Source organism: Hipposideros armiger, unplaced genomic scaffold (assembly GCF_001890085.2).
Source record: "Hipposideros armiger isolate ML-2016 unplaced genomic scaffold, ASM189008v1 scaffold_488, whole genome shotgun sequence".
NCBI lineage: Eukaryota > Metazoa > Chordata > Mammalia > Chiroptera > Hipposideridae > Hipposideros > Hipposideros armiger.
This window is the reverse complement of record NW_017731838.1, coordinates 887483-915193: the sequence shown is the minus strand read 5'-3', so window position 1 is coordinate 915193 and position 27711 is coordinate 887483. Positions and strand designations below refer to the sequence as shown.

General features: G+C 37.7%; 1 protein-coding gene across 6 annotated transcripts in view; it reads left to right on the top strand.

Annotated features, from left to right (window-relative positions):
- Positions 1-21926: 21926 nt before the first annotated feature.
- The window catches only part of SORBS2 (sorbin and SH3 domain containing 2), a 195684-nt gene continuing 189899 nt past the window's right edge, over positions 21927-27711 (top strand). For 2 of the 6 annotated variants that reach the window (XM_019667190.1, XM_019667184.1), the window contains exons 1-2: positions 21927-22085; positions 22450-22588. The gene's annotated coding sequence lies outside the window, so the exon portion shown is untranslated. Of the gene's footprint in view, positions 22086-22449; positions 22589-22674; positions 22708-27711 lie in introns of all 6 variants that reach the window. The other 4 variants (XM_019667193.1, XM_019667194.1, XM_019667195.1 and 1 more) reach the window with 3 other exon arrangements.

Below are 27711 nucleotides of genomic sequence, written 5' to 3'. Positions count from 1 at the left end.
TAGATGAAAAGGCACAGAAAGAGTTCAGACAGGAAAGTGAAATAATAAGATTCCCATTACAAAACATCTATGCTAGGTAAGATCACGCCTGAAGTGTGGTGAGACTAAACATAAGGATTTCACATAGGAGAATAGTATAAATTACAGGAAGAAAGGTTGAAAACCTCAGCTAGGACAAGACAATAGGTCTGGAGAGAAAATGCTGGAATCAAGAGAAATGATGAAGATAAAATCAATAGCACTTACCAATCAATTGGGGGTGGGAGCAAGGGTACAATTTGATTACCAGATTTCTGTCTTGGGAGTATTAGACATGGAAAAAGCATGTTTGAGGAAGAAGATAGTGAAATTGGTTCAAGACTTTTTGAGGTGGAGATGCAAGTGGGATATCTAGGTGGAATAGTTCAAAACATGGTTTTAAAAAAAGGGGGAGTGTAGACCAATAGAAATATAACTTAAGCTGAAAATTGAAGCCACATATATAATTTTAAATTTTCTAGTAGCCACAGTAAAGAAGGTAAAAAGAAAGAGATGACATCAATTTTATATTTTATATAATCCAGTATTCCCAAATATTATGATTTCAGTAAGTAATCAGTATAAAAATAGTAATATCTTATTTTACATTCTCTGTGTGTGTGTGTGTGTGTGTGTGTGTGTGTGTGTGTGTGTGTAGTGTTTGTTTTATACTTACAACATCTCAATTCAAACTAGACACATTTCAAGTGCTCAGGAGTCATTTCTGGCTGGTGGCACTATATTGAACAATAGAGTGCTAGACCTTCAGAGCCTGTGCAAATGTATATTTCAGAGTGACCAGAATAAAAGTCTTCTGTGAAGATGTAAAGTAAAGAAAGCTTGTGCAGGGAGTGGGGGTGGGGGATGGGGGGATAAAGGCTTGTGCAGTGGCAGGAAAGGCAGAAGAATCACTGCAACTGCCCATGACCTTGATCTGTGTTTTAAGGATGAGGGATGTGGGATTGGAGTCTCAGGAATTTCGGGAGACTTTGATTATCTGTGTTGAACTTTCATACAACCAGGAACTGCTATATAATACACAGAGCCCAGTGCAGATGAAATGCAATACCCCTTATTCAAAAATTATTTCTAATTTTAAGATGATGACCACAGAGTATGAAACCCAGTATCTGGCCCTTCTTAGTGCAGGATCAGATGTAAATGCTCATGTCACAGGCCCACGAAGTCCACCCTGAACATAACTGGATTTTATGCCTTATATGTGACCACTCTTGCCTTTTGTGAATCAAACTCGATGTATTTAATAACGTGATTGATGAGTTTGAGCGACTGTTGGGTACCATTATCATCAGCAGCTTCTGCTTGGGCTGGGGTGCTTGGCTACACAAATCCTGCTATACCCTCCGCACACACCCCACACAGGCAGGCCCTCAGTTACGCTGGAACGTCATCGTCTTGATTCCTGCATCATGTCAGAGTCCTCAATCTGTTAGGGATCCGGCAGCTCCTCATTATCATTCTACCTCCTAGAATACCCTCTTCCCTACCCTTTTCCATGGTAAGAGAGCATCACAACATGGAAGTCAAAACACTGAGCCTTCCCAAAGGATGGGGGAAGGGGCACTGGCCCAGGGGAACATAACCTGGAATTCCCTCCTGTGAGCAGAATAGCGAGAGAGTCTGGGCTGGGCTGGGTGTTTCTGCAGCTCTAGTTCCAGACAATGTTTAAAAACACAATATTTGGATTTTTATATTTATGGCTTTCTGTGAATGGAACTGCCTCTACCTTAACAATGTAAATCTAATGATCAATTTCAGATTGTCCCTGCAGGACATTATATGTGAAAGTAAGGATCTATCTGCCTCATTGAATAGCACCAAGCACCTAGGTGGCCCCAGACACGTAAATGTTAGTGTGCCCCCCACAGCCCTTTGCTCTGGTCTAGTTTCGTCCTTCCTCCTGCTCCATCTGTCTCTCCATTCTCCTTTCCCTGCCCTATCTACTCAACCTAATATCATTTCTTTCCGGGATTTTCCTAGAAATCCAATTTATAGTTGGAAGTGCCATTTATTGTATTTAGTAAACAATTCTGTTATTTATTCTCCATGGCTTAGTTTTAAAAGTCAGTAAATATGAGTATTTTTTTCTTTTGAATTAAGTCCCTTTTAACGTTTTGATATCCTGTAACTGATTTTCCCTTTGTATGTGCCTCAGCAAAGACAGGTTCCTCCATTTCTGCATGAAAGCCCCTCTGATTTTTCAGGAAAGGAGGGAGCAAGGCTGCGGGACCTGTAGAGTAAGGCCCAGCGGTGGACCTGGCCTTCACGGGCATGTGACTTAAAATCTTTCAACTACAGATTTGGTACCTGCAAAATGAGGACAGTGTGCCTAGAACATAGGACCATTAGTTCTACAATATTATATGAAATAATTCATGCAAAGTTCATGTGCCCATGCCTAACACATAATACATAACATATGTAACTGGCTGTCAGTAAACAACATCTATGTTGTTAATAAAAATCTCCTGGGATGATGGGGAATCTCTCAGAGGTATTAACAAACCAAGCTTGACTAGACCCAGAGCAAGAACTACATAACAGTAAAAATTAATTTACACAATCGATAACTAGTTAAATTTAAAACTTCTTCATATAAAAAAACCCACCAGGCATTCAATGATCACATAGTTCTTAAATATGAAGTTTAACTTAAAACTCAAAGACACGTCTAAGAGTCTAACAACACACTTCTGTATCTTCTGATCTTAACTGAATTATTTCAGACTAAGGCAAACTAATCTGTGGGTCATAAATTATGCAGGGTATTAACTGCAAACAGGACATTAGGATAGAATGGGGGAGGTCACCATGTTTAAAGATTCTGATTGTAAAGAATAGCCATCTTGCCATTAACTATGCCTATGGAGAAGAATTTTAATTAATCCCGCAGTCCTGAAGCACTTGCTTAAGAATGCATTCTGTGATCTTTTCCCAATAGATTTATCTGCTTAATTATGTTTTTCTTGGGCCGATCTAAAATTAATCTTCATGTCACGTGGGGTTGAGCTTTGTGATCTACAAGGTTAGTTAGCAAAGTAAAATAACAGTAAGTATTCTTATAAATAATAATAACAGCTACAATTCATTGAATGCATACTGTTTCAGGCAGATTGCCAAATTCTTCAAATACCTCTCATTGACTATTCACAAAAACACTCTGATGAGGGTATTATTCTCATTTTACAGAAGAGGAAACAGGCTCTGAAAAGTTGAACAGCTTGTACAGGATCACACATGAGGAAGCTAGGCTTCAACTTGGGCCAGCCACATCCCAAACCCCGCACTCGAACATTTTTCTAGACTGCCTATTTGTGGGAACTACAGATCAGCCAAAAGAAAATGTTATAACTCCCATTTTGTCATCCTCCCTATAGTTTTGTTTTTGGCTCTAGGGAAACATTTATTTAGAAGAGCACACCAAGTTTCTTTATTCTCAAAGACCAGAAATAGCACAACAATAAAAAGAGGTAGGGAGGAAAACAACAATCTAGATGGTCAATAGGTTATTTCTTTGAGATGAGATTGTAAATGATTTTCTTTTCTTCTTTTTGCTTGTCTGTATTTTCTAAATCTACATAAAGCTATGAAAATTTCAAAATAAGGAGGTGCATAGAGCCGAGGACCAAAGCACATTTGTGTGGCACCAATCATGTTTATGCATTTAATTATAATGTTACAATGCTAAGCAATAGAAATTAAAAACTAAACAAACAAAAATCTCTGGATATAAATATTTGATCAATTCCTCTTTATTCTTATAATTTGCCTCCACTTTAATTTGGGAGGTTATTCGAAAGATGTACCCCTGGAAAATTGATCACTGCCAACTTGATTTTCTGTGCTCAGTGTCAGTGGGCCTGTTTACCAGCAGAAACGGTTTTACCACCGGATTAAGAATGATTAGTTCTACTTTGGAACCAAATACAGTTCAACTGGAGTTCGAAAAGAATTAAAAGTCTTGTGGCGAGGTACATGCCAAACAATTTCCCTTTGTGAACTCTAGCACTCTGATCTAAAAAATAAAGTGGCTACTCTGAGAGCGTGGATTTTTGGGGGAAAACAATCTTACTTACTTCACATTTTTAAAAGAGTGCCTAGTATGATAGATAGCAAGTACAAGTACTGATGTTTACATTAAATTCCATTTCATGGGTATGTCCGAACACACTACGTGAAAGAGATCACCCAAAGCATTTAAAATAAGAAAAAAACTTCAAAAGGCCATCTTCAAAGCATTCACTGTTCGGTATACATTACATGGCCTGCCTTGCCTGGCTTTGTCCATCCATCCTTCACTTTTCTTTGGCACGAGGTAAGCTTTTATTATGCCTTAGGCACTAAACTATATGAACAAAACAGAGGTTCTTGCCATCACGGAACGTATACTCTCCAGTTCCATCTATACTTTGTATATGAGGCCAAATTGCCCAATTCATAAATATATGAGCCTGTCTACACAAATATATGATCATATGTAATGTGGAAAAGTTTTTTTTCTTAAACACGTACTGTATTCATAAACACTTTCCACCTTTTTTATTCTTATGTAGGTAGTAAATTTATGCATACCATTGGATGACAATAAAATGTGGCATGTGGCCAAATTGTACACATTCTAATTTAAACAAATGTAGTTTATAAATTGTATTGAAAACTCGCATACTTTTCAGAATTAGTACTGTTAACCTAAAAACAAAAGGCCATTCAAAGTGAGGCAAAGAAGCGTTTATTTGAGATAAAGAAAGAATAGCTATTCAGAAATCACTGTTTCAGACAGAAACCCAAATAGTGTTGCAATTAAGAGACAAAAGCAAGGGGTATGTATGAGAAAGGGAAGGGGAACAATTTTATCAATAGAAGGCATTCCTACAGGTGTAGATAAGCCAGCGTAGTGATGCTAATGCTAAACAATGTATTTAATTTTCAGTCCTGTAGTCATCAGTTGAGTACTCAGAATATTTGCTTTCTTGTTATCTTTGCAAACAGTTCTTTGGGACACAAAGTTGCTTTAGGCCCAGTCCGAAGGTTATTTGGCCTGTTTTATTTAACATTCCAGAGGTTTGAATCACAACACCTGCAAGGCAGTTCCTCTGGCATGGCAGCTCTGATTCCATTTTAAAGTGGCTCCATATATATATATATATATATACACACACACACACACACACACATATATATACACATATATACATATATATACATATATACACATATATACATATACATATATATACACATATATATATGTGTATATATATATATGTGTATATATATGGTGCCAAACAAATGTATACATATTTTAAGAAAGGAAAACACTATTAAAATTGTAATACTCAGTACATACCGATAACAAAAGATGAATACAAGTCACGTTTGACTTCTGCAAATATAACAGGTGCTCAAAGTGGTTGCCATCAGCATCCAGACACTTCTGATTACGGCAAACTACTGCTTGAGCAACATTGACCAAAGTGTCCGTTTGTATACATTTTTTTGGCAAAATGTATGTATACACAAATGTATGTATGTATACATAAAATGTATGTATACACATATCCAAAAATATGTATACACATTTTAAAAAAGAAAAAAAATCTGTATTAATATTATGCTGATGGTAACCACTTTGAGCACCTCTTGTAATTGCAGAAGTCAAATGTGACTTGTATTCATCTTATGTTATTGGTATATATTAAGTATTACAATTTTAATACAGTTTTTTTCCTTTCTTAAAATATATATATACATTTTTTGGCACCGTGTGTGTGTGTGTGTGTGTGTGTGTGTGTGTGTGTGTGCATTTCTTAGAGTACTTAGAAAAACCTTTAAACTTGTTTATGTAAAATGCCATTTTAGTAAGCATTATTACCAGCAGCACATTGCTGTGCTCTTAAAAGCATGTTCTATTTTTTACTTTTCCCTGATACTCATGGTTTTCAACTCAATGTTCAAATTTTTCAGAGGACAGGCAATATGAACTATTTATAACCAAGTGCCCAAATCAACTTTTCTTTCATGTATGTGATGTGGAAGACAAAAACAATTTCAATGATACATAGTCAATGCTGAGTTACAAAAGTGGCTCATTTCAGAAAAACGTGAGAGGGGAATCTTGAGTTGTACCCTAAATTAATAAAGTCAGTTGTTAAGTGATAAATATAGTTGAGTATTTATTTATGAAGTGAGAAATACTGTCTACCAGCCCAAGGAACTATTAAAAGAATAAGGAAGTTAACATTCTTGACATTAAAATATTAAAGTTTATTTTAAATGAAGAGACCATCTGAAAGTGTGACTGTGCAAATAAATGGAGCACAATATGAGTTGATAGATTTCTTGGCTCTTGAGGTGGAAATCAATTTTAGAGTCCCTCAGCTACTCAGGTATCTTGTAATAATTCCTGACAGTTTATAGTCCTTATCTATTTAAACAAAGCCATTAGCACATATCCAAGAGATGAAATGACAAAGATACATTTATTTTTCTTGTAGAGCCACAGCGATTATCATGTAAGTGAGAATCGGGTCTGTTTTAGTTTAAATGTGTCTTTGTGTTTGAGTCTGGACACTAATCAGTATGTGTTAATAGACTGATTTACTTACCTCACTGTTTTTGTGTTTTACATGTTACCCCGATGCTAGTTCCTCTCAGAACAAAGTTAACATAACCACTGAAGCAGTGAGTAGAGATAAGTAATGAGAAATAAGACCCTATATCTCCTATCTCCTCGAAGTCTGTGAAACTAGAGCTATGTTTCATCAGCTTAGAAATTAGTAAGGACCATTTATAAACCTTTTCATCACAGTTGAGATATTGTTTCTCACTGAAACAGAAATGGCCGACACAGCCCTTGAGAAACTGCTCACTTTGATTTAGAAACAATGCAACAGTGTATATGTATTTATGTGTGTAGGAAGAAACCTGAAGTTCAAAACTAACTCCCAGGTGCCCTAAGACAGTGAGAAGATGGTTGAGAAGTAAGAAGAGCAGCAAAATTACATAGCCATTCCTAACTTTGTAGGTTTTCAAGAATTATTTAACATGTAAAAGGGAGTTCAATGAAATATTGCATTAAAAATCAAGACGACTTAAATGTTAGGTCTCTTAAATGATTCTGTTGTAAGAAACTAATGTATGCTAAAGGCACCATGCAAATTTAGCCTTTTAAAAACAAAAATAGGGATGAGTTTGTAAAATAAAGTTATGATTTTATTTGATAAATTATATTTATATAATTTATTATATAATAAATTTAATTATTATAAATAGGGTTATATTTATAAATATACCTTATATAATATATAATTTATATATTTTATAATTATATAATATATAAATTATAATTATAAGTGTAACTTATAACTGATTTGATAAATTACATTTTGACAAATAAAACTACTATGACTCTATTTTGAATGATTTCTGCATGACCATCTTTATGTTTCATTCAAATCCAGATAAGATGAGCTATCATGAATGAGAATGAGTTCTCTAAGGAGACATTTAAGTGTGAAAAGAAGGCAGTACCATTTCCTATGAACAGCGAAATTATCTAACAGTCCTCTCAAGACAGCACAAAATTAAGCTTTTAAAATGGATCTTATGCTGATTTTTAAGAGGGGGAAAAATTGAGCAATATTATATTCACTGAATGAATAAAAATCATCACAGCAAAGACGACCCAACGTGGTCTGGATCTGTAAGTCAAACAGCCCAAAGCAATGATGGGAACCCTCAGCCCAGGTGTGCTCTGAAGCCCGGAGACTGGACTCACCAGCTCATGTTCTTCAGTTTGTAGTTTGTGGTGTTTGTTACTACTCGAAATTTCCAGTACCTTTGTGCTTACCCAAAATAGAATGTGGTGCACAAGTTCAGTTTGGAGTCTCAAAGGCCTGTTCAAATGTGCGCAAGACTTTTTAAAAAGAGGCCAAGTGGATAGATCTTAATCAGTAACACGAAAACAGAGTTCGCATTACAGAATGGTAGAGCCTCGGCAATTTATAGCTCAGGTTTGGCCACAAGTGATGGGTACCATTTGTTAGAGCCTTTCCAATTCCTTCTTCTCTTACCCAACGTTGTATGTGCAAATCTAAAGGTGACCTGAATTTAGTCCTCTTTATCTGCCTTTGCAGATAGTATTCATTACAGGGTATAATTGTAACTTGCCGAATAAGTGCACCCTAATATAATGTTATAAAATAAACTCAGCTGCAGGTTACTATTTTGTAGAAGTGTTTTACTAAGCAAGCACTGCAACTGATAAAAATAATTTATCACTGAGAATTATCTCATTTATTCAGCCATTTTTCTAATTATCCTAAATGGTGTTACTCTCCGTTGATGATTAAGTCCGAGATCACTTTATTCTACTCAAGTGTCTGGCATTTCCCAATTAAAATGTATCTAGTATTGAACTTGGAAGCTCTGAATTTTACTCATTTTCTCTTTAGGATATGATGTATTAATTTCCTCCCTCCCCGCTCCCCTCACCTTCACTCCCCCTCCCCCCGAATCCCTTCTCACTAAAATTATTGCAAATCTCATCGTCTCTCCTGTTCATGTCTATTTTCTTTGCTCTCTAAAAACCTCTTTGTTGCAGCTGAAGCCATTACCTGATACTTAAATGAGTCTACTATTGTGGGTAGCATTAACCTCTAATTTAGCTCATCAGGGGTTTGAATAACGGGGCTCTATCAAAGCTGTTCCCAAGCAAAAGAAAGTCGCAGTGGAGGCTGGAGTAACCGGTGCTTGTGGCACAGACTGACAGGCCCCAGTGGGAATTCTCCCCCCACCTCAGATCTAGAATATGCTGTCCATGCTAGTTAAGCCCAATGGGACAATGTGTCTCAGACCCTCGTCCTGGCGATGGCTTTCCTATAAAGTGATCCTCCACACCCCCATTTTATTTTAAGGGGGATGAGTAGGCAGGTTTTGCAATGTTCCTCCCAGCTACGATTCCAGGTTCAGTGAAAGGTAAGAAGTCTGGGAAGCCAAAATCAGTGCTGAAAGTCTCCAGACTGCCATCTCCAAGAAATGCTGGAGACAGGGACCTAGGGTAGGACCAGTCCATTATGCCTGCCCCTTTAGGATCAGGGTCACCGAGTGGATTTAGGCACAAAAACCTATGAATCCCCAAGGTGAAGACACTTAGTGAATGGAAGACAGAATGAGGGAGGTGGCAGGGTGGGGGTTGAGTGCTCAGGGAGAAATCTGAAGATATGAATTTTATATTAAAAAAACTCCTGGGATTATGGAAGAAATCAAAGTTAACATAAATTATGGACCTAAAGCCATTACCATAGTTCTACAAAGGAAGAAAATATAGGTGATATATAGAAATAGCCCCATTTAAAGATGCAATTTATAATCCCCTCAGGCAGCATAATGATCACCATGACAACTTTTCTCTGTCCCCTACGCTTATCTTTCCCTTCTAAATATGTTGTGTGAGGAAAATGGCTTTTATTTACTTTTTACTTAAATCTATTGCTCAGAACATCAGTTCACCTTGTCAATCAATGCCTGTCTCTCTCAGCTATTTTCACTTGGATGAGTCAAGCCTTCTGTGCATTATTGTGGTTGTTTTAGTTTTCCATTCAGGGCATCCCTGCTTTGTGCGACATATATTCATTCAGTATGTTCTAGTAACCAGATGCTGTGCTAGGAACTGGTTATACATATGTTTTTTAAAGGGAGTCCTGCCCTCATGGGTCCAACAGTCTAGTAAGAAAAGACAGGTAAAAATAGCAACCACGATACATTAAACCCTTTTCTGCATCAGGCACTTGACTGAGTTACTGATTTTCACAGCATTTCATTTAATCCTCTCAAAGGCTCCCCAAAAGGTCAATGTTATTATCTGCATTTTATAGATAAGAAAAATCAAGGTTCAGGCACATGAAGTAACTTACCCAAAGTGACAGGGTTTGCCACTGGGGAAGCTGTGAGGCCAGCTCTGCCTAGATTCTTTTCCCCTGCAATGTAATCATTGCTCTAATAAACAGATACTCCTATTTCAATTATTATGCACTATAATTGTAGTTAATGCATAGAAGTTACTGTGTTTTTGTAACAAAGATGGATAACATTACAACTGCTCCTCCCACCTGCTAAGGGAACTTACAAAGTCAATTCTCTGCTGCTTCCAGGTTGCCCCTTGTAATGCCAATGTCTTTCCTCTGCAAACTTCTACTCGGCAAATAAGTTAATGATAATGTTGTTGCTTTAAAGAAGCTATTATGTCAACCATAGACAAAGTCATTAGCCCAGATGGAAATTTCCTTAAACCAGTTTTTTGACAATTCCATGAATTCTTGTTGGAAATTAAAAATTTTAAAACCCATAAAACTCTGAACATGAACTATATGAAATAAAGTATAAGGAAATGAAATTCATTACCTAGATATGAAGAATCCATTTCATTGTCCCCATCAACAAGGTAAAAGTACATTTACTTGTGAAAATCAATTAATATGTTTGCAAAGAAATTTTTCTACCTGATATTTTTTTAAATTACTAATGATTACTGAGTGCCAGCTGTGGTTTTCCATGGATTAGCTTCTTCAGTTCCCTTAGTGATGCTCCAAGGTAATTAATGATATCCCTACTTTTCGGATGAGAGAACTGAGACTCAGAGATCATGCCCAAATCAAGGAGCTAATAAGGGCAGAACCAGAAAATTAACTAAGGACTATTTCTTTTCTAAGCCTGTGCTTTCAACCACATGTGTTGTCCATCATTGAGATAATGATGACAACAACAACAATTTAACCAACACTTATGAGTGCCTATTGCATACCGGGCATTGTTTGAAGAACTTTTCATATATTAACTCATTCAATCCTCATAACAATCATGAGTCAAGTACTGCCATGATTCTTAGTTTGTTAATAAGAAAACTGAAGCGCAAGGAGATTTGAGTAGCCACGTTGCTGGAGACAGTGGAGTCAGATTCCATGGCGGCAGACAGCCTCCAGAACCTTGCTGTCAATCATTATGCTCTTGGAAAATATGGATAGAAAGACAAACTATCTGTGGCTGCCACTTATAAAATGGAATGTATTGTGATTTATATTCACTTCTTCAATCTATAGTACTTAATCAGAGCCATGAGACAAGAATGCTTAAAATAATTTTCATATTTGTATGTGTATCTTTCATTTTATTTAAAACTGGAAAATTATTGGTTTCCTAATCCAACATACCTTTGCTTCAATTATGGCTAATAGCTTTCACCATTTTAAGAAATCATAAGTGGAAATCGTAAAGGTTATTTAATATTCAAATTCAATACATTACTAGCCTTGAATAACTTCTCAAAATCACCTTTTTTTCTAGCAAGGACAAATTCCATCATTCAATTTAGATTTTAAAAGCTCAGTAAACTACATTGAAGTGACCCTGTTCAAAGTTTTCTGAACAATGCTCTGGCAATGAACACTGAGAACAGGATAAACAGTGGGTTCCTGTTTTGTATTTCCTGTAGGTTATTACTATGTTTTTATTTCTCCTGATATCACTGATCATTAAATGTTAGTTTTAGGAAGACAAGAGCCAAACCAACTACTTTACTATATTTAGAGTCAGAAATATTCAAATGATGTAGCTCCTAGGACTTCAAACATAATGGCTCTGTTTTTCATGGCAATTTTCACTCCATTAGGAAGTGATAACGGGTCTGAAACTGAATGTCACAACCGTTGTAAAGGCTAGATATCGATGTCCAGGAGTTCTTTCAAAACTTCTGAAACTATTTTTTACATGATATCTTAACGGCCGGCCTAATAGTCCACGGCTATCTTTCAGCCAGCCTGATGTAATCAAGTTGTTCTTAGAGGAGTGTGTCAGATCTGTTTCTAGCTTCACGGAACAGATTACTTCAAGACAACCATTTAATGAGGGGAGAGGTTGGTTTACCTCAAACAATGAGAAGCCCACAGTGTGTTCAACTCTGTCGTCCCTCCCTTAGCATGTGCCTCCTATGAAGGCATCTGCTTTTCCATCAGCTAAGAGGAGAGAGTGCAAGGCCAAAGGGCAAAGGGCACAGTAGCCCTGTTATTGTGTGTGTGAAGTGTCCTGCCTGTAGCTTATTAGCTAGAACAAACTGCAAGGAACTCTGGGAAAGTACGTTTGTAAATAGGCCTATTATCAGGAGACTGTAATAAAGATAGAAGCAAAAATGGATCCGCATAGAAAGCAGTGTCTGACACAACTGTGTTATAGTATTTATTTTAAAGACTATTGAGTATGGAAAGGGTGACTTGGTTATAAAATAAAACATATCACTGAGAAACTTCAATCAAAAATGATCCTTAAAGAAATACTTGCTGAGAAAACGAGGGCCCTTGCTAGCAGGTTAAAAATATGAGCATCTACTTTGATTCAGACGGAGGTCCATTACCCAGCCCTCTGCTCAAACACAACATAGCCTGGGTAGGCCCTGTCACGCCTTCTAGTGGAGACCAGTCCAGTCCTGGCTCAGCCCCGAGGGTATAAACAAAGATTTCCCCCTCCCTCCAGCTGTTTTTTGTTTGTTTTTTGGGGGGAGGGGTGGGGTTTGCAAAATTGAGATATCATTACTCATTTCTTGACATTTCTAACACGCCTCTCTCATACCATCTTATTATTTGTGTTTCCTTTTGTAGCTAAGACTGTTGTTCCTGTTTTTAGTAGGTTGACCTTGCTGGTTAGAGCAGTCCCTCCCAAACTTTTCTAGATCAGGCATAATAAATGTGAGAATATTTGTAACCACATGGAGGAAAACAAATCTGGCTGCTAAGAGCCAGAGGTGACTGGTCTAGGAGCTCCCGCCACCCTAGGTCTCACCTGGATAACTGACAACTGCGGGGATCAATATTACAGCAACATCTGAACCCAGGAAGGACACACCAATAGGTCTCACAAAGAGGTAGGAAGGTCTGGATTAAAGGATAGATAACATAGAAAATATTAATGTGTCTGATCTCTGCAGGTTCCCATACCCAACCCACATTCATTTAGGAAGAAATTTTTTTCTTGTGCACTTGATATAATGAATCTATAGTTCCTTCCAACTCTTGAATGTCGGTCAACAATTCCTCATTGTTCTTGACTCATCCTTCATCTCTGTGAATTTCAAGGACAATTTTCTAACAGTTTATGTATAATGTATGTGTGTGACAGCCCTCGCAAAATTAATTTTTGTGGTCATAGTAATGGTGGAAATGTGCCATGGATTGTTGGGTTAATTAGTTCATTTTTGAATGCCTCAGAAAAGATATATTTCATACTGTGCCTGGGGCGGGCGGGGGGGGGTTCAAAGTGTTTTACAAATTTATAAAGAATATGTACAAAATTGTACACCTGCAAATATTCTTAAGCTATACTAAGCATTCCTCTGTCCAGGGTGGGAGAGTTGACACAGTGTCCTCCAAGACAACAGCCAAGACCAGCCCTCAGCCTCCGACTCCGGCTCTGCACCCCCAGCCACATAAAGCAATATATTTTAGACAGTCCTCTTGGGTGGATCAGCTGCTTAATTAGAATACAGTTTTTTTGCTTTTTATAGGATAAAATACTCTTCTTCCACAAGCTCTGACAAATACATGACAAATATGTCATTGCAGGGCCGGCTGAGTGGCTCAGTTGGTTAAGAGCTCGCTCAAGAGTTTGAGCTCTGAGCAACAGCGGTTCGAGTCCAGCCCGAGCTGAGCAGCCACTGAGATGCCAACAGGTGGCAGGATGGCTCAGCTAAAAAAAAAAAAAAAAAAAAAAAGTCACTGCAGTGGCTCAATGCCTTCTGCAGAACTCATTTAATCCTTTATTTATTCAACAAATACATACTGAGCACCCACCTCATGCCAAGTACAAATACATGCGTGAAGAATACATACAAAGTGAAGGGAAAACAGGGGAAACAGGGGGTTCCAGGATCACGGAGGAGAAATATATGACTCGATCACTCAAATGAATGCAACTGAGTTTGACACTCAGGGGAATGAAGAATATGATCCTTCAAGAGATAAAAGAAAAGAAAAGAAATAAAAAAGAAACCAAATGAACAAACAAACAAAAAAGAACAAAAAAAAAAACCTTGGCTGGATTAGTGAAGCCCTTCCTGAGGAAAGGGCACTTCAGCTGGGGGCTGAAGGATACACAACACTAACTACTGAGCAGGGAAAGGCGTTCCAGTGAGAGGTAACGGCACACCCAAAGGCCCTGAACGTGGCCCATTCCAGGAATTGAGAGAAGACCACAGAAGCTAGGAGAAATGGAGCTAGAAGGAAGGTAGGGAGAAGTAGGTGGACATGTGAAAGAGACTAGTTCAGGCAGCCTTAAGTAGGCCACTTTAAGAAGGCTTATCTTAAAGATTTTTATACCGTATCTAACAACTATTGCATATGCTCAATTCCAATGGAAATAAAATTCAAGAAAAGCTAAGCCATGGTTATATAAAACAGCAAAGACACTTTTTAAATACACACGGGGTTCAGACAGTTTGTTTAAAACCACAGTTTTAACTAGAAAAGTGAGTTTTAAATTGGGTTTTTAGAAGTTATTTCTATATATTCTCTTGCATCTGGTAATAGTTCTTTTTCCATTCATTAAGATTTTCACCTTTTGGGGGCCGGCTGAGTGGCTCAGTTGGTTAAGAGCTCGCTCAAGAGTTTGAGCAACAGCAGTTCAAGTCCCGGCCCGAGCTGAGCAGCTGCTGAGCTGCCAACAGGTGGCAGGATGGTCCAGCTAAAAAAAAAAAAAAAAAGATTTTCACCTTTTGGTGAAGTCCAGTGCCAGATTGCATAACGGTACATGGGATGGCAAATCACCTCCTAGAAAACATTTGCTTCACATCAGTAACCAATTAGTAAAAATTATTGAACATATGATTTGACAACTTTCAAATAATTTCAGCTGCAGATGTAGAAGGTGGGGGTGAGGGGGAGGCGCAAATGTAATTTACATAAACACAAGCAAAAACATAGATTAGACATTAGAGTTCGGAAGGGGTTTGTAGCCTAATTTTTCTGCCTTGCTCTGCCTTGTGCCTCAGGGCACAAGCATACAGACCTGTATGACTGTTCTGAAATAACTCAACTCACAGGCTTGAGTTTCCCCGCTCAAGTGCATTTTTTTGAAGAGCTCTCAGCCGACTGAGGTCCCTGCAGATGTCCCAGCTGACACTTACCAAGTGAACAGTGCTAGCTAGCAAGAGTCATCATTTTTGTTGCATATGCTTCATTTTGTTTTGTGTGGTTGAAGCAGAGGAGCATAAAAGATGTTATTACATCTAGTCTTCATTTTGCTTCCACCATGCCTGACTTCAGGGCTTTACCCGTTCCTTTAAGCAACATTATCTGATTTCTATAGTATCTATGGTATGAGAATCTGACTGCCTTTTCAATACATCTTTGAAACTTATGCCAGTGTTTCAGGCGGTCTTGCTGCCTCTCCCTAAACACTAAAATATCTGACTAAGAGAATGACACATTGTTCGGGAATATTAGACAATGCTACTAAGCTGACATGGGTCACCAAAGCCTTCAAACATTTATAGTGCAACTCACTTTTCAAAGGATTTCAGGGAGGATAAAAACATAACCTAGAAAACAATATTCATGGGAAAACTGCATTCACTTCCTTCCTACTGAGATCCTCTCAAATAATGGGAAGTGATGAAGAATCAATTGAGAATTCTAAGTTCTCTTGGGAAAAAATTTTAAACAATTCTCAAAGAAGCCCTCAAAATACAAGCGTTCAAGACATCACGCACACAAAAGTCCCTGAAAATCATCAGGGTATTTGAAAAAAATTACTACATTCGGCCAAATGTGGAAACCTGTACAGTTATTCTACTATATTTTAATTAGTTAATAAACAATAGTGTTTATAATGTGCCAGAGTTTTCTACATTCTTTGAAGCAACTACTTTAACCTTGCAATAACTCAATGAGATAGGTCCTATTATAGAGAAGGAAGCTGAGGAACAGGAAGGCAAAGTCACTGGCCCAAAGTTTACACAAAAATGGTAGGAACAGAATTCAAACCCAGACACACCATCTCCAGAGTCTCTGCTCTTAAGTATTATGCATTATTTAAAGTTTTCTGAAGCAACCAGCCAGTTAAGTGAGAAGTAAAGCTACAAATGATCTCCATGTACAGAATTAGGATTTTTAAATATTATCAGCGTTGACCCACTTTCTCTCTTGTAGTGACAATTTTATTTTTATGGAGCCATCTGGAGCACACAGTGCTCTGGTGACCAACCACCTGAACAAGTGAGGATCCATTTGGCAAACTGTTGAGATGATTCAAAATAGTGTACATACTTATCTAAGGGTGGAACAGAGGTGTGCTAAAGAATAACAGGAGACCTCTCTGCTCCAAAATACCCATCTTTCTCATGGTTCAAACAATTGGAGAGTTGAGTTAACAAGGTCCTTTCCTGAGATATAAATACCCTCAAGGACAGTTTGGCCTATGTCAACTATGCCTGAACATATATTGTTTTAATTAGACCAGTACTTAGCTAATAACAATTTTTATTGTGTGCTATGGAGGGAGAGAAAGAAATGTACAGCCAAACCAACTTTCAACATTTCTGTCCATTTTTTTTTTTTCTTCCTCATCTCTGGAAAATTATGCCTGCTTGGGCCTCTGAAACCAATCCTGTCTTTATGGAGAGTTTAAGAACCTCAGTTAACATGGCAGCTAGTCCCACTCATGACTTGCACCGGTGTTCTTGTAACTAAGTCATTTTTGGAGCCTGCGGGTCTGCCTCGAGTTCTAGTTCCGGAGACCAAGGCCATCCTCTGCTTTATCCAGTCTTGAGCAGCTAGGGACCTCTGTCAGACCTGAGGAGTCATGAAATGCCTCTTGCCAGGTTCCTGCTGCTGGTTGCAACACCCACCCAACCCCCTTGCTGTTGGTTTCCGTCATCTCCACCATCTGCTCACATCTTGTCCTCCTAGGATCTGAATTGCCCAAGCAACTGCCCCTCACAAGGAGGAAAGGTCTGGTTTCTAGATCCTGGGTCCTCTGCCTCTGGTCTGATGGGCTCCACTGCCCATCAAACTCTAAGAGCTTGCTTTTACATTAGAATCACATGGAGAGCTGTTTAGATATGCAGATACTTGGGTTTCATCCAGATTACTTAAAGCAAACTCTCTAGAGGTAAGTTCAGGATACTGGTGTTTAGAAGAATTCTCCAGGTAAGTCTCATATGTTCCCAGGAATGAAAGACACTACTGTATATCAATTTCACTCAAATTTCAGTGTGCATACACATAACCCAGGGATGTTGTTAAAAGGTACTTGCTGGTTCCGTAGGTATGGGTAGGGCCTGAGAATTTGCATTTCTGAGTAAGATCCCAAGTGTTGACTTTGATGTTGGTCCACCAGCCACTCTTTATGTAGTAAGACCCAAGACCAGTGGTTTTCAAAGTGTGATCAACAGTCACCTGGGGACTTGTTGGAGCTGCAAAATTTCAGGACTCTTCCCAGACTTACTACATCAGAAAGTGGGGGATGGGACCCAGAAACCTCTGTTTTGACAGTTGTAGAACCAATGGCTTAGATGGCACTGCCCAATAGAAATGAAAGCAAGCCACATATGTAATTTAAAATTTTCTAGTTGTCACATTTTAAAAAGTTAAAAGAAACAGGTAAAATTAATTTTAGCAAAATATCTTATTTAATACAAGATGTCTGAAATATTACCATTTCAACATATATCAATATAAAAAAATAATGTAATAATGTACATTCTGTTTTCCATACTAAGTCTTCAAAGTCCAGTACACTTATATGTTATCTCAGTTCTGAGTAGCCACGTTAAGTGCTCAGTTGCCACATGAATCCACCATATTGGACAGCCAAGTTCTAGACTTACAGCAGTGATAACAGCATTAACTTTTATTGAATGCTTGCTATGTATCAGGCCTTACTTAGTCAAGCATTCTATGCACATTATTTACATAATCTCTACCACAACTCTGTGGATTGGTTCTGCTATTATTCCCACTGTATACAGGGGAGGGGTTATGACAAAAGACCTATTTAGTGTTGCACCAAAATAAGATGCCCAGTCTAATACAAGCATGTCCCAATTTTTTAAATCAATTTATTTGTAAAAACAAAAAAGAAAGATAAAGAATATAAATAAAATCATTAACATTAGCACAATTGTGAAGACAGCAATAGCTTATAAAAGGCATAGTAGTTGAGTAAGTAGAAAAGTCCAAATATACTATCCTCTGACCTTTTAAAAATATGCCTAAAGTCCAACATGTACTCTTCTGTGACATCAAATCTGTTGAAAGTTGCTTACTGACAGGTTGTTTGAACAATGGGGATCCTTGGGGAACAAAGGAGACCTTGGTGAGTTACATGGCAATAGGAGATTTATCTTAAATGGAAGCAGTCAGCAGGGTCATAATCTTTTCATTCAAGTGCAGGTTTTGATACAAAATGACCTTAATAAGATGTTTAGGTCAAGATGGATCGTGCATACAATGATTGTCCCATAAGATTATAATGGAGCTGAAAAATCCCTATTAACCTACTGACCTCATAGCCTTGGTAATGTTTTAGCTCAATGCATCACTCATGTGTTTGTGGTGATGGTGGTGTAACCAAACTTGTGTTGCCAGTCATATAAAAGTATAGCACATACACATACAATTATGTGCAGTACATAATACTTGATAATGATAATAAATGACTTACTGCTTTATATATTTACTATACTATACATTTTTATTGTTATTTTAGAGTGTACTCTTTCTACTTATTAAAAGAATTTTGCTGTTGTTAAAAAAACAAAACTCAACTGAATAAATTTGAAGATGTGAGTAGCTTTAAGTGATTCATGAATGGGGCATCATCCCATCTAGCTACTAAAAGGGGCCTGTGAGGAGTTGTGCAAAATGGAATGTTTATATAAGAAGAAGGGTGGAGCAAGGGAGCTATTACAAACAGAAAAGAAAGGATTATTTTTGGGCCAAGACACCTTTTCTTTGCGGGAAAAGAACAGGAAGGGTTTTCATCTTGCAGGCTGCTGCTTCTTTCTATGGGAGATGGAGAGGGCCCTTTATGACAGATTACTTTACTGGGGCTTGACCAGAAAATTCCAGACTGGTTGATGAAGATTCCATTTCTGAGAGAGGCTGAAACTGCAGTTAGATCAGGTATTAAATCTAAGTTTGGTATCATGGGCTTTCAACATGAGTGATGCCATCTTGGACATACGGGGTTTTTTTTGTTTGTTTGTTTTTCTTTAAACACTGTAGAACAGTATGCCATGTTACATAGGCACAGCCTCATACATGTCTTGTGTTTAGTGTACCACTTGATTGCATCATTTTTCTCTTGTGCTTGGTTTAATCTTGTGTTGTTTTGTACAGTAACATGCTGTACAGGTTTGTAGCCTAGAAGCAAATAGCCTAGGTGATTAGTAGGCTATTCCGCCTAGGTTTGTGTAAATTCACAAAACATCTATAATGTTCAAACAATGACAAAATTGCCTAAAGACACATTTATCAGAACATATACCCATATGATTGTAGTTAAATGTGAGGCAATGGGCTTCTCTCAGTATTGATGTAGAAAGCAGGCAGCTTGGAATTTAAAAGTAATGGTTGACTTAGTAGTCAAATAGTTAATCTTTATTAGTTTCCTTAGCTTCCATAGTTTCTCAAGGAAGGCCAACTTTTAAATGTAGTTTCCTTTTCATGATAAACTATCATAAGGAGGAAAAAGTAAAACAGTTTAAAAATTTCTACCTGAGGCTAGACTTCCATTTTTTGCCAGAATTACCATTTATCATTTTGACGAAGTAATGTAAATATCTTATTTGAAACTGACAGATATTTAAAACATATTAAAATGTGAACATTTAAAATAAATGAACAGAAAAATGCATTATTTACAGAGATTTTTTAAAAACCTGCTGTATATGTTTTAAATAAAGTTAATCTTATTTTATTTTATTATATTTTTTAAGATTTTATTGGGGAATTGGGGGACGGGAACAGCGTTGGAGAGTCGGGGAAGGGGAACAGACAAGTTGCTGTCCTTTTGTTCTTCAGTCTAGTTGTGGAGGACGTCGCTTCACTGGCCCATGTTGGTATTATCATTGCGCTCTTCCTGGGTGAGGCAGATAGGTCACCGGCCTCTGGACGGCCGCTCATGGTGGCTCTTGGCCACTCATGCTGGCTGCTGGCTACACACAGTAGCCCATGGCAACCCACTGCAGCAGTGGATGCAGCCTACACCGTCACCGGCGCCTCATGGGAGCCCAGCTCCTGGTCGAGCTGTTGTTCACCATCTTAACTGTAGAGGGCAGTGTCACTGGCCCTCATGTGGGATCCAAACAGGGAAAATTCCAGACTGGTTGATGAAGATTCCATTTCTGAGAGACATGATCCCCTGGGACATCAGGTGTCCCAGGCCAGCTCTTAACCAACGCACCACTCAGCCAGCCCAAGTTAATCTTATTTTAAAATTATGATTAGCTATTTCAAACTGAAGTTGTAATTTTTAAAAATTTCAATATCTGTATAATTTTAATATAAGTGTATTATGCTGAAGGGATTTCACTATTTTACCATAGTACTTGAAACAGCAGTCATATATTTTTTATATATATCATGCATAATTCTTGGTATTTTCTTTTTTAAAGTTTATTTTTTAATTATATTTGACATACAATATTATATTAGTTTCAGGTGTACAACAGAATTATTAGACATATATATATATATATATATACCTTACAAAGTGATCATTCCCATAAATCTAGTACCCATTTGATACCATACATAGTTATTGCAATATTACTGACTATATTCCCTATGCTGCACTTTACATCACCATGACAAATTTATTAACTGGCAATTGGCACTTCTTAATCCCTTTCACCTTATTTCACCTGAAATAGTAGTCATATCTTATTTTTTTTTTTACATATCATGCATACTCCTTAGTATTTTCTATAATCGGTTTCTGTATCTTTCTTTATTTGCAAGGAAAGAATTGGATTTGACCTGAGCATCTAGTAACCAACCTTCATCGTATTAATTGTAACATATCATAGTGGTGTTTTATACTGAACTAAAACTAGAGAACCTCCTTTTATCTCCTTTCACCTCTTGGCAGTACTCACTGACTGCTTAAGCGTTCTCTTTGTTCTGGGGAGCGGGGAATTCAAAGGATTCAGGGATTCATCTACATAATAAAGGCTTTTATAAAAATACTTAAGTGTCTTCTTGGTAGGAAGTAACTAATTTTTCTTCTGAGAGGTGAAAAAGCCTTGATGAAGCAGTGGAAACCAGGAGTTGGTCTGATGACACCTAGCATCTTCCCTCAGTCATAGTATAAAGAGACCTCATCACTGATTGCTATGGTTTGAATAGTCTCATCATGTAAAAAAAAAAGCTGTAAAAACTTATAACAAATTCTGTCTTTATTCTTTATTTTCGCTGCATTTGTGTGCTGTAAACCATTGGAAGCAAGGATGCTGTTTATTTTGCTTACTATTATTGATATATTCTCAAAGTGCTTGGCATATAGTAGGCCAAGAAGTACTTGCCAAAAATATTTGCTGAATCAATGCAGGCAGGAATGAATGAATGAATGAATGAATGAATGAATGAATACAACTTTTAGATTTTAATTTATAATTCTAGAAACAAAATGAAAGCTCAGAGTTTGCTGGTCATCGTTGGTGACCCAATCTGAAGTATTTCTTCATTGGCCTTTGGAGAGAGAAGTAGGGGATGGGTGTCTGTCTGCATCATGTCACTGAATGGTCCCGTCTCTGCCAACAGATAAGAAATGTCAACAGCTTAACCCAGTAGCTTTCAAAAATAGCATACTTGATGAAACTGGAAATTCGGGTGCATGCTAGAAATAAACCATTTGTCTTCAGTCTTAAGAATGATAGGCTGACAACAGAGATATGTAAAATATTTTTTAAGACCCATCTATAAGTGAGCAAGAAAATATCAGAGGAAAAGTCCTCCCTCTCAGTAAGGCATGAATAGAACATCTTATTTTCAGTGAGTCAGGTAAGTCATTTTGAAAACTTGAGGATTATGGCAAGGCGCTCTGTTTCTTTAAGATTCCAGTCAAGTTTGTTTTTGTTTGTTTGTTTTCAATAGCGCTGGGCAGTTTTCCTCTATATTTAAATAAATATTAGCACAGTAAACTAAATTGTTGTGGGTTTCCTGGTTTGTGCCCTACCCCTCCCCGTAGGGGATGGGGGGTGGGTGTGGCGATTCGGATACGATTTTTTCATCCCTTTGCAGACAACTCCGGCTGCTGTTAATGCTGAAAATAGCTCAAATGCTCTCAGAACAGTAGCACCACCCAGCAGCTGGGATTCTTTCCCTCGCTTATTTGCCTTCTCTCTTCCCTTTTTTTCCCTTTTAGACACTTGGATTGGATTTAACCTTAAATCTCTGGAGTTCAAGACCTTTTAAAAAGGGCTAAATAAACAATCTCTACATGTAAAGGCCACTGACTCCTGCTTCCTCTGTTCAGAGCAACTGTTGAACCCAGCTGTCCAGAGGTAAGATTTTTTTTTTATTCTGGAATTATTTAATTGGTTCATGATACGTTTTATGACTAATGTTTTTTTAAATAACTTATTTATAGTGAAAATAAGCAGGGGCTGCGAACGATCTCCAGGTAAATACGGTGTTCCAGAATACAGGAGCATCTGTGCATTTTTGTGGCTGTAATTTTAAACTTTGCTTAAAGAGCTCTGTCATGTTGACCTGTCGTACTGACCGGCCTGTGCCTGGGCTGCACCAGAACGCTAATTACGCCTCTGCCAGGAAAGTGAGCGGGGCTTGGAGACATCATAATTTTGTTGTTTAGACTGCTTACTTATTTCTAACGTTCGAAGGACTTTTCTTTTTTAAAGCAAAAGTTGCAACCACCTGAGTAAAGACAATCTTTAAGTAATTGTTCTTTAAGGACAATGAGCAAGCTCTATTTTATTTTGTTCCTTTATCACTGTTTGTTTTTGTAATGTGAACAGTTGTTTGTTTGTTTTGCTTTTTGTATGTTAGCACAATTCGGGGACTCAGATTTGAGAATTTCTTACCTAGCTGAATGTCTTTCACTAGCAGGTTTCTCTCATGTGACAATATATAACATTGGGGGTAGTTTTCTGTGCTTTCCGTCCCCACTCCCATGCTTGCGCTTAACGTTTTGCCAAGTACTTTGATCTGTGGACTTTAACTTCAAACACAGCATTTGCTTTGACTGTGGGTATTTTCTATGGTCAGTAAGTCTTATTTTGTTGTTGCTTCATGCTTTTCAATAATTTCCTTTAAATAATCTATTGGACTTTGTTTTTCTTTCACTGATAAGTCTTAGGTTTTACTTGTACAGGGACCCCTAACTGCAAGGAAAAGACTATTTTATGGTGAGGCTCTCTCACCCTGTAGACTTGATGACAACTCTCTGCTCCCCTGCAAGCAGTGAATGACAGTGCAAAGAGTCCAAGTCTATCAACCCCTCACTTGATGGCCAGCTGCCTCTAAATTACCATATGCCTTAGGGCCAAACTGTTGCTTTTCAACAGGGACAGTGAAATCCTTGGAATCTGAAGATTCTTGTTTCCAAAAACGTTTATTGATATCACGGATCACATGACAAAAGAAAGCGTGTATTTTAAACACCCAGTGGTCTTCTGTGTAACTTTTAAAAAGAAAAGTTTAAAAGAAAGAAAAGAAAATTTTAGAAAGTATGAAAATAAAGAAAAAAAAATCCCTCTGCAGCCCAAAGTCTGTTTTGCTAGTGAAACTTCTGCTGAATGAGGGATAAGGAAGGAAAAAAATATGTATTTCCTAAAATAAGCAGTGTAGCACATTCTCACCAATCAACTTTTAAGTGTTCTCTTTATTTTAAGGTAAATCCGTGTGTATATTCCATGTGTCTGTGTCCCTTTTCTTCCCCACCTCAAGTAGAGGGTATTTTCAAAGTCCTCAGCCACATATTGAGTTTGATGTTCCTGCCAGCTCTCCCCGCCTGTTCTGATAAAGGTTAGGAGGAGACGGAGCCTAACCTTGTCAGGAGACTGGCTATGTCCTAGTCAGGGACTGTGGCTCCTTAGAGCTGACAGCCTGCTCCCTGAACGCTGCACCTTGCTGAGAAAGAAGGAAGGAAGCTGGTGGCCACAGGACAAGAGATTTCAGAGGGGTGGAGCTAGGGGGAACACTACTGGAGAGGTGCCTCGCCTTTAGATGCAGTACGATCTCTAGAATTTGGACTAATGGTCAGTAAACCCAGAGATGTTCAGCCCAGTTTTATTTCCAAAAGCTGGACATTTAATTGTTACTTTCCCCCCTTCAAATCTGCATTATAAGGAGCATATTAGTCATCACATTTCTGTGAGGGTCAAAATGTTAAATCCTCCGGTTATTTTGAGCGTGGACTTCACTGCCTTTTTGGGGTCTAGAACACTCTCCCCCTTAGCACTGGGAAGCCCTGAGAGGGCACGGCTGAGTGCGAGTGGAATGGCAAAGGCCATACAAGTTCAGCTGCAGAACCCAGTGGCATCAGGATGAAATGGGTTTGCAAGGTTAGATGGCCATTCCATTCTCCTGCAAGCCATTTTTTTTTCCTTTTTTCCTATTTTGTTGTTTTATTTCTTTGTGTCTCTTCACCCCTTAATTTTCACTCTGAAACTTTGGATTGTTTGAATGTGAAACTCAAGGTGAAACCCAGCCAAAGCCGCTGAGTTTCACACAGGTTCCACATGAAAGAAGTATTCTACCCGGGGTTGCTCGAAACTTGGCCCATGTTTTGCCAAAAGTTTCATGAATGTCAGTGAGCCGGGATTTGAAACATAATCCAAAGCCAGGTGACTTCTAGCGACTCTGAGGCTTAATTGTGTAAGTATAGAATCTGTCAGAAAAAGGACATCCCTTATTTTCACATCTTCTGTCATTTCATGTGTGCACATAGTTTCCCCAATAAATTCCCATTTGTTCTACGATGTTTTAAAAGCCGGGTTCAATCCTAATATGAATTTTTATAGCTGTGGTATTTAAGCATTGGCAACTAGAAGGCTGCATTTTAAATTCCGACACAGTCTGAACCACAGTAGCGTGAACATGTTGGTATAATTCAGCTGAAGGCAGTCCCAGGAGAGTCGTGGAATGTCTTTCTTTGCTTAAATATACCTCTGTGCTTGTGAGGAACAAACAGTAACATTTTGTCCTGGTCTATCCGCTTGACAGTATGCTTTTTGTTCGCTCTCCAAAGGTGGTGTCAAATATATTGGTGGAAAAAAATAATAAACTTCCAGTTTGGTTTTTTTTTTTTTTTTGCTTGCTCAAGTGATATACTCCTAGAGAACATTGTAAGCATTGAAAAGTTCAGTACTATTACTTGTAATGTAATGTATACTGAGAATAAAGAAGTACTCAGCAGAGTTCATTTCCTTCAGAAAAGCTTGGTGATTTAAAGCTGACGTGTGTGTTATTAGTCAAAAAGGGCCTGGTTGTGAAGGTGTCTATGTGTGTGTGTGTGTGTATTTTGGGTGGGGGTAGTGGTGGGTGGAGAGGAAAAGGGGTTTGTAAACTTTGTTCAGCAAATATGTCACATCTAAAACAAAAATAATCAATCCCAGGAACTGAAAGCATTCCTTTCTTTTGTTGATCATATAAATTTGTGTTGGCTGAATATTGAATATTTTTGGTATTATTTTTCTTATTAAAGACACCGCATTCTGATCATTAGGATTCCAGAAATGGCAAATCACCTCCAATGAAAATATGACGAATTGGGAGACCTACGTAGTTGTGGATGAAGTTGCTTGAGACAGTCTCAGAAAGAGCTTCATGGTTCTATGGCCATTACGGATGCTAAGCCACCCAGGAAACTAAGATTTGACAGGCCATGTTACTAGTTGGAGGATTTCTTAACTCATTTGAAAGATTTTCATAAAAACCGAATCTGTGACCTCACTAAAGATTTAGTCAGACTAAATTTAGCAAGATTTATAGTTATTATAAAATTAAATTGTCATCCAATTTCATTTTGAAAGGTTTGTAGTCATATTTTTGTTCCATAAAACAGACTTTTTATTAAAAGTACAGTTTGTATTTTAGCAGTTGATTTGCAAAATGACTGTAATCGATCCCATACTAAGGAAAGCACTGGAAAAGCTAACAACAAACCTTGTAGGTCCTATATGTAGGAGCTGCATTTGAACAGTTACTGCTGTATTCAGTGTAGCATTTATCAGCATATCTGATTTTACTCCAAAACTAGTACAATGAGCAGAAGAAAGATACTCAAATGGAGGTGCTAGAAAAAAACAATTCAGGACCATCCTGCAAGGAGGTGCTCACTAGACATATCAAGGTATAAGGAGCTCAATATTTTGAAAACAATCATCATCCATAACAAAATGGGAAACGAGAAAGGGTGAAATACCAGGTTAAAAATAAACACCAAACTTGTGCATCTGTAAAATGTTTCTTTAATCATTTTAAGGCCTTCTTTCAAGAAAGACCTCACTAGTCATTTAAGAGCAAAATCAGTCCCTTAAAAAATCTCCTGTGCTTAATTTACTATCAGAAAAATTGAGTCTACGTAATACTTATCCATTCTTCAAGGATATATCATTAAAAGATAAATTTATATATGTGTTGCATTTGTTTTCTTAAAGAAATTAGTATCAGTCTGATCAGACCATGATGACACAAAATAAAGCAACCCCCCATGCCCCCCCCCACCCCTCCGTAGGCCAAAGAGGATTATTTACCTGAAGCAGATAAACAATCATTTCCAGGAAAGTCGTCATTCTCCAACTAAATTTTTATATGTTATTTAGATATTATAAATTTCTCTGAAATAAGAAGTAGTACTTAAAATAATCCTTTAATAATTACAATGCCAAAATACTACAATGATCTTAAAACCTTCATCTCTCATCTATCCAAGATGGACTGTCAAAAAGATGTGAGCATTTCTTTTAGGTTTAAAAGCTTTTTCCTGAGGAATCATGGAGTAGGAGACCCTGGTGAACCTCCAAATCACTGCTATCCCCCTGGAGAAGTACAGCCTACTTGTGCTTGAGTTAAAATAGAGAACAGAGAAGGAAACTCCTCTTTCCTCCGAGGGCCTGCCTCCCTAAGTCTCTTGGTCCAATTTTTTTTTTTTCTATGGCATTATTCCCTCTTTTCTGTTACTTCCACTTCCCTTTTTCCAAAAGAAACACAAGTCTTCTCCTGTAAACTTCACCATTCTTGAGTTGTTGGAGGAAAAACCCCAAGGTAGCTAGCTTTGGGGGCTTCAAGATTCACACACGTTACAAAACTAGCCAATGATACCTGAGTTACGAGAACATTTTCATATGCCTCGCAGGTAAAGTTATATTTAATAACTGTTGAATAATTCATATCAGAATAAATATAAAATGGACATGAGGGCAGCCCTTTAGATCATAACGAAAGATCCATTTTTTTTAACCAAACTCTATTTTAGAACAATTTTAAACTTACAGAAAAATTGTAAAGATGGGACCAGAGTTCCTACATACCCCACACCAAGCTTCCCCTATTATTATTAACATCTTACATTAATATGATAACTTTGTTATAATTAACGGACCAATGTTGACATATGATTAATTAAAGTTCATACTTTATTCATATTTCTTTAGTTTTTACC